General features: G+C 36.6%; 1 pseudogene; it reads left to right on the plus strand.

Annotated features, from left to right (window-relative positions):
- Positions 1-7,804: 7,804 nt before the first annotated feature.
- LOC123786763 (polyadenylate-binding protein 4 pseudogene) lies at positions 7,805-10,220 on the plus strand (annotated as a pseudogene).
- The last annotated feature ends 3,888 nt before the right edge of the window (positions 10,221-14,108 follow it).

Genomic DNA, 14,108 nt, shown 5'->3' on the forward strand with positions numbered 1-14,108 from the left:
CAAAATGGGTCATGTCTTCTGAATGTGAATAACTGCTCATCAATTGTCATGTATGAATCTGGAATATATCCATCTTGTAAATACTAGAATGAGATTCCAAATATGTCGATTCCAGCCTATCACCACTAGTGATTCTTCTTGAAACTGCCCATCAAAATACAATACTCAAATAATTTTTGAAACCTGTGATGGCTAATAATAATCTTGAAGAGAAGAGTACCATCTTTTTTGCTATATTACTACCTTTCAGTTTTTAATTATAAGCATCATTTAGAATGACTTATCATAAATTTTCAGTACCTTTTTAGTACATCATTTATTTCCTTCCAGTCATCTTTATTATTCACTTGCCTTCATCATTTGTCCACTACCAAAGAGTATCAGAGTACCAAAGAGTAAATTTTGGCACATAAACATAATGAAGAATACAAAATTTCTCTGACATATCTTTCTAACCAACTGGAATGGGCCAGGATCTTGTCAGAAAATATTGTTTAATGAAGTCCTTCCTGATGAATGACTAAATTGATATGAACATCACATTTCCTTTCTAACTTCAATATACATTGTCTATTTATAAATTCATGAGTTTGAGAAAATTCATGTAGGATACTGTCATCTGAAAATGTATCTGATATTTCAATTATATAATCAAATTATCATCTTCATTATAGTCTCAAGTACTGCTTTTTGCTTTCATCTTTAGATTTTTCTGATAATTATGACTTTTCTCTGCCCTTTTCTCTCTTTGCCATTATCGGTGAAGAATGAAAAATTCAATCTCAGTTGTGCTAAATAAATTTAAAAATAGTCTATAAGTATGGTATCTTCAGTCTTATACATTTTTGAAAAAAACTCTGGGAAATGCAATAAGACAACTGAATGATAATGCAATAGTTATAGTTTATTGTATTTTTGAATCATCTTTTAAACCAGGGGTAAGCAAATTTTTGCTGTAAAGGGCCAGATGGTAAATATTTTTAACTTTCTGAGCTATACAGTCTATGTCATCTTGTCTCAACTCTGCCTTTGTAGTGTGAAAGCAGACATAGACAATACATAATGCATGTGCTTGGAGGTGATCCCATAAATCTTTATTTATAAAATCAGGAGACAGACTGGATTTGGCCCATAGCTGCAGTATGCCACACCTGTTTAAAGATTCCATGATTCTTTTGTTTCCCTATTATTTCAGTATATTTTAGCCTAGTTGGGAATAATTTCTATGCAGCAACAAATATCTAACATGATTCGGAAGCAAAATAGCAAATATAGAAATACAGCCTATAGGATATAGAAGAATAAGGTCACTAAGATTCCCTATTCTGAGATTTATAAAATGGCCCAATAATTCAACATAAGAATTGCAAAACAGAATTATTATATTGGAAATTAGTAAATTTTATTTTTGGTATTTGAATGATATAAGTAAGAATAAAATGATAAAATACCAAATGTTACAAATGCTTTTAACGGTACAAAAATTTCATAAACTAAAAGTTTAGTGGCTGATGGTAGACTGAAGATCTTTTTATATAGAAATAAATGAAGGTCCTGAATTGGGATAAAAACATGGACCCTCTCATCACCTTCTTTTCCAAACCTATTACCTGATAACAAGTATCAATGACAGTTACCAATAGTGGATGAAAAGGATTATGCAGACATGAGCACCAATAGGAACACTCTGATCCAGCAGTTAAGCTTTGCATTAGCAGCCAGATGAGAAAAAGGGAACTTCTGTAAGTAAACCTAAGATACATTAAGAGAAAAGGACTCTAGACTAGTAAGTCTAAGAATCTTGAGGGGTACTACATTGGTCCAGTTTTGGTAGTGATTTTTGCTTCCCATAAAAAGGAATACACATTCTCTCTGCAAGAAAGCAGGGCCAATGTAAACCCTCAGGGCATATACCAACTAAGACTGAGCACATTTAAGCACACAAGCAAAATCTAGTGTACAAGGAAATAAGCGAAAAGGATGAGGGTCGGCAGAAATGAAAAATAGAAACATCATCCCAGTAACTTTAGGTCCTCGAGTACTTTAGATGTTATATTTATTATACAGTTGATCCTTGAGCAACATGGGTTTGAACTGCATGGATCCTCTTACACAGGGATACTTCCAATAAATACGGTACAAGGCTGTAAATGTATTTTCTCTTCCTTATGATTTTCTTAATAACCATTTTTTGTCTAGCTTACTTTATTGTAATAATATAGTATATAATACCTGTAACATACAAAATATGTGTTAATTGGCTGTTCATGTTATTTGTGAAGCTTTCAATCAATAGTAGGCTACTAGTAGTTAAGTTCTGGGGAAGTCAAAAGTTACAGTTGGAATTTAGACTGCATTAGGGTTGGTGCGCCTAACCCCATGTTGTTCAAAAGTCAACTATATAAAAATATAAAATGCTTATAAAATAAAAAGCAGCATCACAAAAGCACAGAAGTCATTAAGTAATAGAACATCAAAATGATCCAAAAGATTTGAAAAAAAATTCTCTTTATCTCTTTATATATATATATCCTTTAATCTTTGTACCTATATGTATAATCTATATAATCTGCTCTTAATAAATTTATATATTTTATGATTTATAAATCTCTATATATATACTTCTAATCTGAATAACCAAATCTAGTTAATTTTTCATCCTAAATTCTTATCTCTCTTTTTTTCTCCATTGTACCATCATACCTGCTCCTAGGTGGCCATCATCTCTTATCTGGACTTCTGTAATATCTTCCAAACTGACCTCCTAATATCAGTTCTTATCTCTTTACTCTCACTCACTATAACTAAAGAGATTTTATTTTTAAATGCATATCTAGTTATGTCATGCATTCCATTATATCATGATTGCCTACCACCACCTGCTAGGTTTTGCCTCCCCACCACCATGTTCTCTGGCTTATCTCCATGTCCTCATGGAAGAATCCTGTACTTTCCTTTCTGGGGTTTTTACCATTATAATGTAAAATTATGGCACTTTGTATTCCTACTTGATGGCACTTTAATTAATTAATTAATTAATTTTAAGATTTATTTATTTATTTGAGAGAGAGAGAGTGCAAGTGGGGAGAGGAGAAGAGGGAAAGGGACAAGCAGTCTCTGCACTTGAGCATGGAGTCAGATGCAGGGCTCAATTCCAGGACCCTGAGATCATGACCTGAGCCAAAATCAAGAGTCAGATGCTTAACCAACTGAGCCACCCAGGTGCCCAATAGTACTTTTAAAAAGTGTAACTCTGATTACCTGAGTGACTCTTTTATTAAAGTCCATCTTTCCTCCCAACTGTAGACCCCGATGGAAAAGGATGCAAGGAGCTGTTTTTGGTTTATTATGAGCGCCTGCCATAATGCCTGTCATGTTGTGGTTTTAAACATATATTTGCCAAGAAAAAAGATTGAATAATTAGCCTTTATGATGAAAACATAATAGGTCTAAGAAAATGTGATGATAGTTACTGTCATGTGAATATTAGTTTGTTAAATGCAGACGATCAGTGTGGCATGGCAGGAATATAAAAATAAACAAAATGGAACAGAGTAAATAGATTTCACACTTATTATTTTTTATTATGCCTAGCACAAGAAGCATCACTTGTCATTGAAAATTAAGTGGGTGTTAAATAAACTGATACTTACATTACCGATTTGCATTTTTAAGTGAGTACACTTAATTCCCATACATATGGCTATAAGAGAGAAAAAGAACACTCATTACTTTTGACAATAATTCAATCCTGAAAAATTTATCCTAAAGAAATTATCTTAACTTTCCTCGAGATGACCTCGACCTTGTCCATCTGTCTGTACTAGGCTGTCACACAGCTCTCAGCCACTCCCACAGTTACAACTGTATGATATGTATTTTGAGTTCACTGTAAGATCTCTCTTGCCTCTAGTTCTGATTTCATAGCTGTTTTTAAAAAAATATTTTATTTTTTAAGAGTTTTAGATATACAATAAAATTGGGATACAGGTACAGAGGTTTCCCATAAATCACCTCTATTCATCCACAGCCACCCCCCCAAGATCAATATCACACACCAGAGTGGTACATTTTTTACCAAGGATGAATCCTGCACTGACACATCATAATCACTCAAAATCCATACCCGAAGTTCATTATGTACAGTCTTGGCATTGAACATTCTACAGGGTAGACAAATTTATAATGATATGTATCCATCATTATACTATCATACAGAGTGTTTTGGCTACCCTAAAATCCTCTGTGCTCTGCTGACATATCTCTCTCCACTGCCACACCCCTTGCAACCACTAATCTTTTTACCTATCTCCAGAGTTTTACCTCTTCCAGCGTGCCATATAGTAAGAATCACGCAGTATGTAGTCTTTTCAGATTGGCTTATTTCATTTGGTCATGTGCACTTATGGTTCCTCTGTTTATTTTGTGATGTGATAGCTCATTTCTTTTTAGTCCTCAACTATGACTGCTTTTTTAGCTGCCTGAAATATTGCTGTTCACCTTCCTCTTCATAACTTAACTAACATGTACTCTACTCAATCTTCAACACTTACAACTTGTATTTTTCTTTATTTTAAATGATCTGTCTCCCCTTCTAAACTGTAAATTTCATGGGGAGACTAATGGTATCTATCCCTCCACCATAGCACTCCAGCGCTTATCACAGAGTTGGACAAACCATAAAAACTTAGATTTTTTTTAACGAAAAACTGACTTTGTTTTATTTGCACAGCATCAAAACACTTGTTAATTCAATCGAAATATTATTCAGAATGCAAATACATTGATATGACTTTTGGTTTTAGTGGCAAGTATTTAATTCAGTAACTTTTCTCCTTTAAGTGATTGTGCAGACACTATAAATATAACCTAAGTGGATTTTTTCTTGACATATGTATACTTGTATTCAGCATTTAGCTATGTAGTAGCATGTTATAGTGATAATCTATCTAGGTTGTTGACTATAGGAATAATTTCAGGTGTGATTTAATTGTTATATATAAATATATGCAGACCTATGTATATACAAATATATGTGGACACTAATATACACATATACATAGAAATGCAAGTAATGTGTATTTGGTGTATATTAATACATTCTCAGACATCAGGTTAACATGACAGACACGGCACACTTCACCTCAAATTCTTAAAAATGATGTGAGTATGTATTTGAAGAAAATAAATCTATAATAGTCATAATACTCTGTAAAAAAAGACTGCTATCAAGAGAAAGGATTTAAATTTTTTGTTGTTGTTTAATACAAAAAAAATTGCATTGTCTGAGAAAAACCACATTCAAAGTTTCATATAATCAAATGCTGCAAAGCTTGAATTAGTTCTCGGATGAGGAGTAGTTCTAGGATGAGGTATATAGGAGCTGGCAATCTCAGAATAAGTGGGTCTGGGGCAGTGTTAGGATGATTAACTGGGGAAATACATTTTTTTCACAGCATCTCTTACCTCTACTATACAGAGCAGATAGCAACAGAGGCATTTATCCAGAACGTAAGGTATTGAAAAGGAGTCTTGGTCATTCAGGGAGAACAGGGCCACCCCAGATAACTTTAAGTACCCAGAAGGAAGAAAGAGCCCACACCCAAAATAAATATAGCATGTACTGACAGTCTTTTGTTAGATCTCTTGAATAATTGCTTTATAGAACAGGTAAACATAAATTTTAAACAGAAAGGTGAGTTGATAAATGAACATTGCTAAATATTAGCCAAAAGTAAAATCACAAAATTATGGTGGACTACTCCAACACCTGAGGGTATCAAGCACAAACAGAAGATATATTTAAATTAAAAAAACTTATGAAGATTTAAGAAGCTAGTATATTCATTATCATAAAATATTAAGACCTGGAATTCTGCCTCTGGTTAAGATGTAGGCCACAGCCCCAAATCTGCCCTGAGATAACAACTTGATAAAACGATAACTTTAAAACATCATTACATACATATATGTATATTTAAACACCAGATATCTGGGGAATCAAAAGACTCTAAAAAAACTAAATTTCATAGAGTGTAGTGTTCTTTTAGCTAGGCAGAAATCAACTTTCCTCCCTGAGGCATGTGTTGAGTATAAAAACAGGCAACAAAAGCACTAAGCTTGTCATAGACAAAGGGACACTTTATGGAGGAGGAAAAACCAATTGAAACTTTAAAGACCATGTAAACTGTTGGGATTGGGATTTTTGATAAGCATTCAGCTGCCAAATAACTCCAAAGGATTTTCACTAAGTAATGGTTAATGCAAGAAGTGGGTGTCTTGGAGGAAATGGTAGAGATGGGATTCCTGGGTGGCTCAGTCTGTTAAGCATCTGCGTTCAGCTCAGGTCATGATCCCGGAGTCTGGGGATCAAGCCCCTTGTCAGGCTCCCTGCTCAGCTTCTCCTGTGATCCTCCTCTTTCTCGTGTGCTCTCTCTCTCTCTCTCTCACTCTTTCAAATAGATAAATAAAATCTTAAAAAAAAAAAAAGGAAAAGGTACAGAGAAAAGTCCTACATTCCTTCAGTGAATAAGGAAAAACCGTCCAGCACAGAGGACAAGCCTGCAATTGATATAGGACAGGTCTTCTATCCCTGAAGGCAATGTAGCCCTAACTCAGACAATTTCATCAAAATAATCATCCTCTCACCTCACTGATTCTGAGAAGCAGCATTATTACTATGCCACAATGACCAGTATACTATCAGGAGAACAGAAGAAGAAATAAAGCAGCCAATACAAGCAAAGTGGCATAAATATTTAAAAAGCAGGAAGAAAATAAGGGCATGCTACATTTAACAGAACAACAGAAAGAATAACAAGCTGGCTATTTATATAAAGCCATGAAAGCCAGAAGACAATGAAATGCACATGGACTAGATTGAACCCCATAATTCAAAATGACAATAGATAAATAGATAGATGATGATAGATGATGATAGATAGATAATAGATACATACATACATAGATACATAGATAGATAAATAAATAATAAAAAATAATGAGCTGAAAAAAACCTGCTGAGTTGAAGAAAGGGAGCTGAGATTCCAAGGGCACCGAAGCAGCATTGATTTAGAAGATATATTAACAAAGAGGAGAAAGATGCACAGAGTGAGAAATTAAGAAATCTGCAGTTAGCTTTGAGTATTCAGCAAAGCACTGATCAGGGCATGCATGTTCTAGAGGAAAGTTCTGGAAGCCACAGCATCACATGAGATGATCAGAGACAGCAGTCCCTACTGCTCATACAGCCAGGCAATGACTCTTCAGCAGGCAATGGGAACTCTCATGATTCCTAGGCATTGGCTGGAGCCCAGAGAAGGATCTTGCCTCAGGAAAAAGTGAGAGCTGAACCAAACTCAGTTCTGGTTCCACCCTAAAAACGTCTTAAGATCAAGATATAAAAAAATCAAGCCATCTCTCTGCCCAGAGACTCTCTGGCCTTGTCACTCTCAGGCCCAGCAGCCTAACCAAAAAAAAAAAGGAGGGGCGCCTGGGTGGCTCAGTCGGTTAAGCATCTGCCATCTGCTCAGGTGGCAGGGTCCTGGAATTGAGCCCCCCACCCCCTCAGGCTCTCTGCTCAGCAGGGAGTCTGCTTCTCCCTCTCCCACCGCTGCTCATGTGTGCTCTCTCTCTCTCTCACTCCACTTTCTCTCTCTCTCTCAAATAAATAAAGAATAAAATCTTTAAGAATAAATAAATAAAAAGAAGGAGGAGGAGGAAGAGTAGAAAAGAAAGGAAAATAAATATTTTAAAATAAAAAGCATATAAAATTAAGAAAATTAGAATAAAAAAATTGAATAAAATGGAAAAGAGAAAGAAAGTGAGAATCCTTATTGCACGCCAGTCAGGAAAGCCGTCTGGCCAGGTTCACTGTGGGTTGGCTGGTGAGCCAGCAGCAGCTGCACCCGGTCTCCCTCAGGCTTGGGAACTGCCCACACTGGGTGCAAGGGACAACTGCATGGTCGGTCCACGCAGGGCTTGCATAGTGGCTCTGAAAAAATTTTTGTTTCCCCCTTCCACTGGTTGCTGTAATCTTAAACTGCCAAGAGCCCCATGCCTGTATCTACAGAGCAATACATGTCCTGGGGGCCCCTGTGAGCAACATTTGGCAGCATCCTGATGGACAGCTGAAAACTGCAAACTCCCAGGAGGGTCATATTGGTTTTGAGAGCCTCTTGTCTGTGGTGTTGCTGTTGTGCCGAACTGTCCCTAAACTCTTTGCAGTCCTCCGTCTCTCTGAGCCACAGCTTCTCCTAGCTTCACTCTGTGCCAGCTGTGGGTGTGGCCTGGGCCACAGCTCTGAGAAGAGCCCCTTTGACCTGTGTGATCCCTACAGGACATCCTCCTGGTGGGGCTTGAGGTGGCGGGCGCAAGGGAGATGAATGCTGCAGCCCCCAGCTGCCCCTGTATGGGAGTGACCTGCACTTGGAAGGCAGGGAGGCCTTGCTGGATGAAAAACTCAGTCCTGTGGTATCTGTGTTTTCCATTCAAGTTTGTGTAACATGATCATAGAGCTCCCTGGGTTATAACTCTGTCAACTTCCAGCAGCCTGCTGTTGCTGGGTGTGCCTTGGACATTACGAAATTTACTGTGATTAAGGGAAAGCCACTTTGTATCATGCATTCTCTGTCTTTGAGAAAATCTGGTATGAGAACTGTCTTCATCCAGAACGTGGACAGATCTCTAGGAAACAAGGCAGTTTGGAATACTTTTTCTGCTTTTGGAAACACTCTGTCCTGCAAGGTGGTCTGTGATGAGAACAACTCTAAGGGTTATGCATTTGTCCACTTGGAGACCCAGGAGGCTGCTGACAAGTCCTCTGGAAGATAAACTGCATGCTCCTCAATGACTCTGCAGTGTTTGTGAGCAGATTCAAATCTCCAGAGTGGGAAGCTGAATTTGGAGCCCAAGCCAAGGAATTCACCAATGTTGATATCAAAAACTTCAAGGAAGAGGTGAATGATGAGAGTCTGAAAGAGCTTTTCAGCCAATTTGGCAAGACCCTAAGTGTCAAGGTGATGAGAAATCCCGGTGGGAAATCCAAATGATTTGACTTTGTGAGCTGTGAAAAGCATGAGTATGCCAATAGAAGCCCAGAAGAGATGAATGAGAAAGAAATCACAGGGGAAGTCATATTTATAGGCCCTTTACAGAGAAAAAAGTGAATGATGGGTTGAGATAAAGTGGAAATTTGAATAGCAGGAGTGAGAGAATTCATCGATATCAAGAGGTGGATCTCTACATAAAGAACTTGCATAATCCCACTGATGATAAATTAAGGGAAGCGTTTTCTCCTTTCAGATTACTCACCTGTGCTAAGGTAATGCTGGAGGATGGGAAAAGCCGAGAATTTGGCTTCCTGTGTTTCTCCTCTCCCAAAGAGGCGATCAAAGTAATCCCTGAGATGAATGCAGGCATGGTGACTCTAAGCCACTGTATGTTGCCCAGGCCCACAGGAAGGAAAACAGAAAGGCTCACCTGACCAGCAAGTATATAGAACAGATGGCCAAAGCCATCTTAAATCAGTTTCAGCCTGCAGCTGGGAGCTACTTTGTACCAGCAGCTCCACAAGCTCCAGGAAGACTTTTACATTATACACCTTACCAGTTAGCACAGATGAGGCATAGATTAAGCCTCAGGCTTAATGAGGCTTAATCTATGTTGGCAGCAAGGTGGGAGACTTCAAGGCTTCCGAGGAATACCATGTGCTATCGGCCAGTCTGTGCTTGTCCAACAGTTTGCCATCTGGCTCCAGCTGGTAATGTTCCATCCTCTCATGGCCTCCCTACTGCCACTCAGGGAGTTGGTGTTCCCACAGCCAGAGCACAGAACTTAGCGCCTCATGCTGCTGTTGCTGCTGCTACCTTACAGATAGGCTCCCAGTGTCTGCAGCCCTTGCACTGTCTGCCATACAGCCTTTGCAGGCACCCCAGCCTACTTTGCATGTGAAGGCACTAGAGCCCCTGACCACTTCCATGCTGGCCACAGCATCTCCCGGGAACAAAAGCAGGTGCTGGGAGAACAGTCGTTCTGTTCATCCAAACAATGCATTCAAAACCAGTTGGAAAGACTACAAGGACTGGAAAGTCTGAGCTGCTGCACATGCCAGAGTCTACTGAATCCCTGCACTCTAAGGTGGACCAAGCTCTGGCTGTTCTACCCTTCCTCATGCTAAGAAAGAAGCTGCCCAGAAGATAGTTGCTGTTGCTACCTCTTAAACAAGGACAAAAAAAAATTCAAGGGCCAGATAACCCCTTATGGAGTTCAGCTAAAGGTTTGAAGATTTCCTAGCTTAACCTGTGGACTTCAACACCAAGAACCACAAATTATGTCTTGTAGGTCATTTTGTATCTAAAGGTCAATTATGAAGTACCTAGCATTTTTCATTAAAGGAATATATTCTCTGGGTTCTGCTATTGCCCAGACAATGTTACCTATTTTTTTTCCCTATTCTGGGCTTTGATTTTTCCCTCCAGAAATTTATTTTATTTAATGTACCTTAGTCTTAAGTTTTTCAATGAAAATTTTTTCCATAAAAAGGATCAAACCAATTCCAAGTAATTTAAATGTGTCCCAAATAACACTAAAAGGCATTGATAGGAATAATAAAATATTCAGTACCATGAGAAAAAATTCACAATATCTAGAATGTTATCAATGATTACCAGAGAGATAAAAAAAGCAAAATATGTCCCATAATGAGGAGGAAAAGTCATTACTCATCCAGAATTGACAGAAAATAGCAGACAAATATATTTAAGTAGTTACTATAACTCTATTGCATGTGTTCAAAAATTGAAGTAGAGTTGTGGTATAAAAAAGACCCAAATCAAACTTCTAGAGCTAAAACTAAATATGTCTGCATGGATTAATAGCAGATTAGATATACACAAGTTGGAATCTGTGAATACAAAGCAATACAAATTATCAAATAGAAATGTGGAGAGAAAAAAAAAATTTAACAGAGTATTATTAACCATAGGTACAATTTCAACCAACCTAATATATGGTATTCAGGCTCCAAAAAAAGCTTTTTAAAAAGTACTTTAAGATATAATTGCCTGACATTCTCTAATTTTATGAAAACTATAAACTTCACAGATCTGAGAAGCTTAATGCAGGGTTTTAATCAAATTACTCGAAATAGAAATTTTTATAAACAGCCAAGGAACAAAGACAAGCTACAAGTTATGTACAGTAGAATGAAGATAAGGATGTGTGAAAATTAATAAAAGGAAACCTTTAAAAGTGAAGTCAAGAGGCCAGCAGGGGGAGATCTAGTGCCCTGTCACTTCCTTTTGCAGACCCAAAAGGAACATGCACCTTGCGAGTCAATACTACTTTAGCTACTACTTTACTACCCCAGCAAGAGGAAGAAAGGCTGAAACATAATCTAAACCACAAAATAAATCTCAATACATTTTAAAAGGAATCAACTTACACTGAGTTTTTACTTCAAATTCTGAAAAATATAATTAAACTAGCAATAACGAAAGATATCTGAAAAATCCCCAATTATATGGAAAAAAACAATGTATCTTCAATGTAGTGAAAATGGAAAAAAAAATCAAAGTTTGTGGGATGCTAAAAGTAGTACTTAGGGAAATATTATAACAATAAACAGATATATTAAAAAGAACAAAGTTTTAAAATCAGTGATCCCCAAATGCCATCTAGAAAAAGAACAGCAAGGGGCACCTGGGTGGCACAGCGGTTGGGCGTCTGCCTTCGGCTCAGGGCGTGATCCCGGCGTTGTGGGATCGAGCCCCACATCAGGCTCTTCCTCTATGAGCCTGCTTCTTCCTCTCCCACTCCCCCTGCTTGTGTTCCCTCTCTCGCTGGCTGTCTCTATCTCTGTTGAATAAATAAATAAATCTTTAAAAAAAAAAAAAAAGAAAAAGAACAGCAAATACAATAAAAATAAGCAACTGAAAGGATATATTAAAAATCATAGTATAAAGCAATGAAATAAGAAATAGAAAATAGGGGCCCCTGGGTGGCACAACGGTTAAGTGTCTGCCTTTGGCTCAGGGCGTGATCCCGGCTTTATGGGATCGAGCCCCACGTCAGGCTCCTCCGCTATGAGCTTGCTTCCTCCTCTCCCGCTCCCCCTGCTTGTGTTCCCTCTCTCGCTGGCTGTCTATATCTCTGTCGAATAAATAAATAAAATCTTAAAAATAAAATAAAATAAAATAAATAAAAATCAGTAAACCCAAAAACGACTTCTTCGAGAATACAAAAAAAAAAAAAAAAAAAAGATAAGCCTTTAACAGGACTGGTTATGGACAAAAGGAGACATGACACAAACTGCTAATATCAGGAACAAGAGAGATGGATTGGCATAGATTCTACAGATGTTTAATACAAAAGAGAATATTATGAATAACTTCATGCTCATAAGCTTAAGAACCTCAATAAAATGAACAATTTCTTTGAAAGACACAAACTACTAATCCTCATTCAAAAAGTGCATCATCTATGTAGTTCTGACATTATTACAGAAACTGAAGTTGTAGTTCAGTTCTTTTCTATAAAGAAACTCCATGTTCATATGGCTTTACTGCTGAACTCTAACAGTAATTTAAAGAAGAAATAATGACAATCCTCTATAAAATCTTACAGAAAATCAAACAGTAGGGAATAGTTTCCAATTCATTCTACAAGACCAAGATACCCTCATCACAAAACCTGTCAGTTATCACAAGAGAAGAAAACTCACCAATATCTCTCATTAACATAGGCATGAAAATTCTAAACCAAATTTTATGAAGGAAAATCCAGGAATAATATACCAAACAGATATAAACAAACATGAGCAAGTGAGATTTACCCAAGGACTGCAAGGTACGGTCTACGTTAAAAAAAAATCAATCACTATAACTCAAAATATTAACAAATTAGTAAAAAGATGCTGGATGTTCTCAATAGAAGCAAAAAGGAATATTTGACAAAAGCCAACATCCACTGATGATTAAAGTCTTAGCGTATCAGAAATAGAAGGGAAATTCCTCAACCTTAGAAGTGGGACAGGGAGAAGTAAAGAAAAAGAGCTAACATCATACTTAATGGTGAAAGATCAAATGCTTGCCTACTTTGATCATAAATGAGACAAAGATATCTTGACTCATTTTATGGAAACCACATTATATTGGTGATTATAACCTACACAACGAAGCAAGGAAGAAAAATGCATCAAGATGGAAAGGAATTAAAACTGTGTTCACAGATGACATGATTGCCAAAGGAAAATCTCATGGAATCTATCAAAATTCTGTTAGAACTAATAAGTAAGTTCAGCAAAGTTGTGGGATATATCACAATGAAAGCTAGTTTTATTTACATATCCCAGCAACAAGCAATTAAGCATTTAAGTTAAAGAGAACAATAGCTTTGGAATCGCATGACATAATTAGGGATATAAAATAGGGACAAAACTGATAAAAAGACCAATATTAAAACTGTCAAACAGTGATGAGAAAAATTAAAATCTATATAAATAGAAAGAAATTTTGTGGATTAGAAAATTAAATACTGTTAAGATTTCAATTCTTTCCAAATTTATTTATAGATTCAACGCAATATTAATAAAAATCTCAGCAGACTTTTTGTAAAATTTGACGAACAGATTCCATCAGTGGCATTGAAATGAAAATAACCCAGAATAAAAAAAGCTACCCTGAAAAAAATAAAGTTGGAGGACTAACACTACCTATCTCAAGGCTTAATTTAAATATTAAAAATTTATGACATTAGCATCATGATAGAAATATATAGCAATGAAACAGAATAGAGAGCCTTTCATACATCCGTACATCTATGGTTAACATATGTATTTAAAAAAAGTTAACTCAGTGGAGAAAGAAAAATTTTCCAAAAAACAAAACAAAACACCACACACACACACACACACACACACACACACACACACACGTATATATGTCACTGGAGCAATTGCATATCCATATGCAAAGAAACAAAACAAACAAAAATAATAACAAAACCTTTGATTCATAGACCTAAATATAAAATAAAAAAATTGAATTTTTAAAAATTAAAACATAGAATAAAATAGTTTTGACCTAGGATTAAGGAAAAATTCCTTAAAT

This window comes from Ursus americanus, chromosome 9, assembly GCF_024610735.1.
Source record: "Ursus americanus isolate L20-20 chromosome 9, mUrsAme1.1.p, whole genome shotgun sequence".
In the NCBI taxonomy this organism is placed as follows: Eukaryota; Metazoa; Chordata; class Mammalia; order Carnivora; family Ursidae; genus Ursus; species Ursus americanus.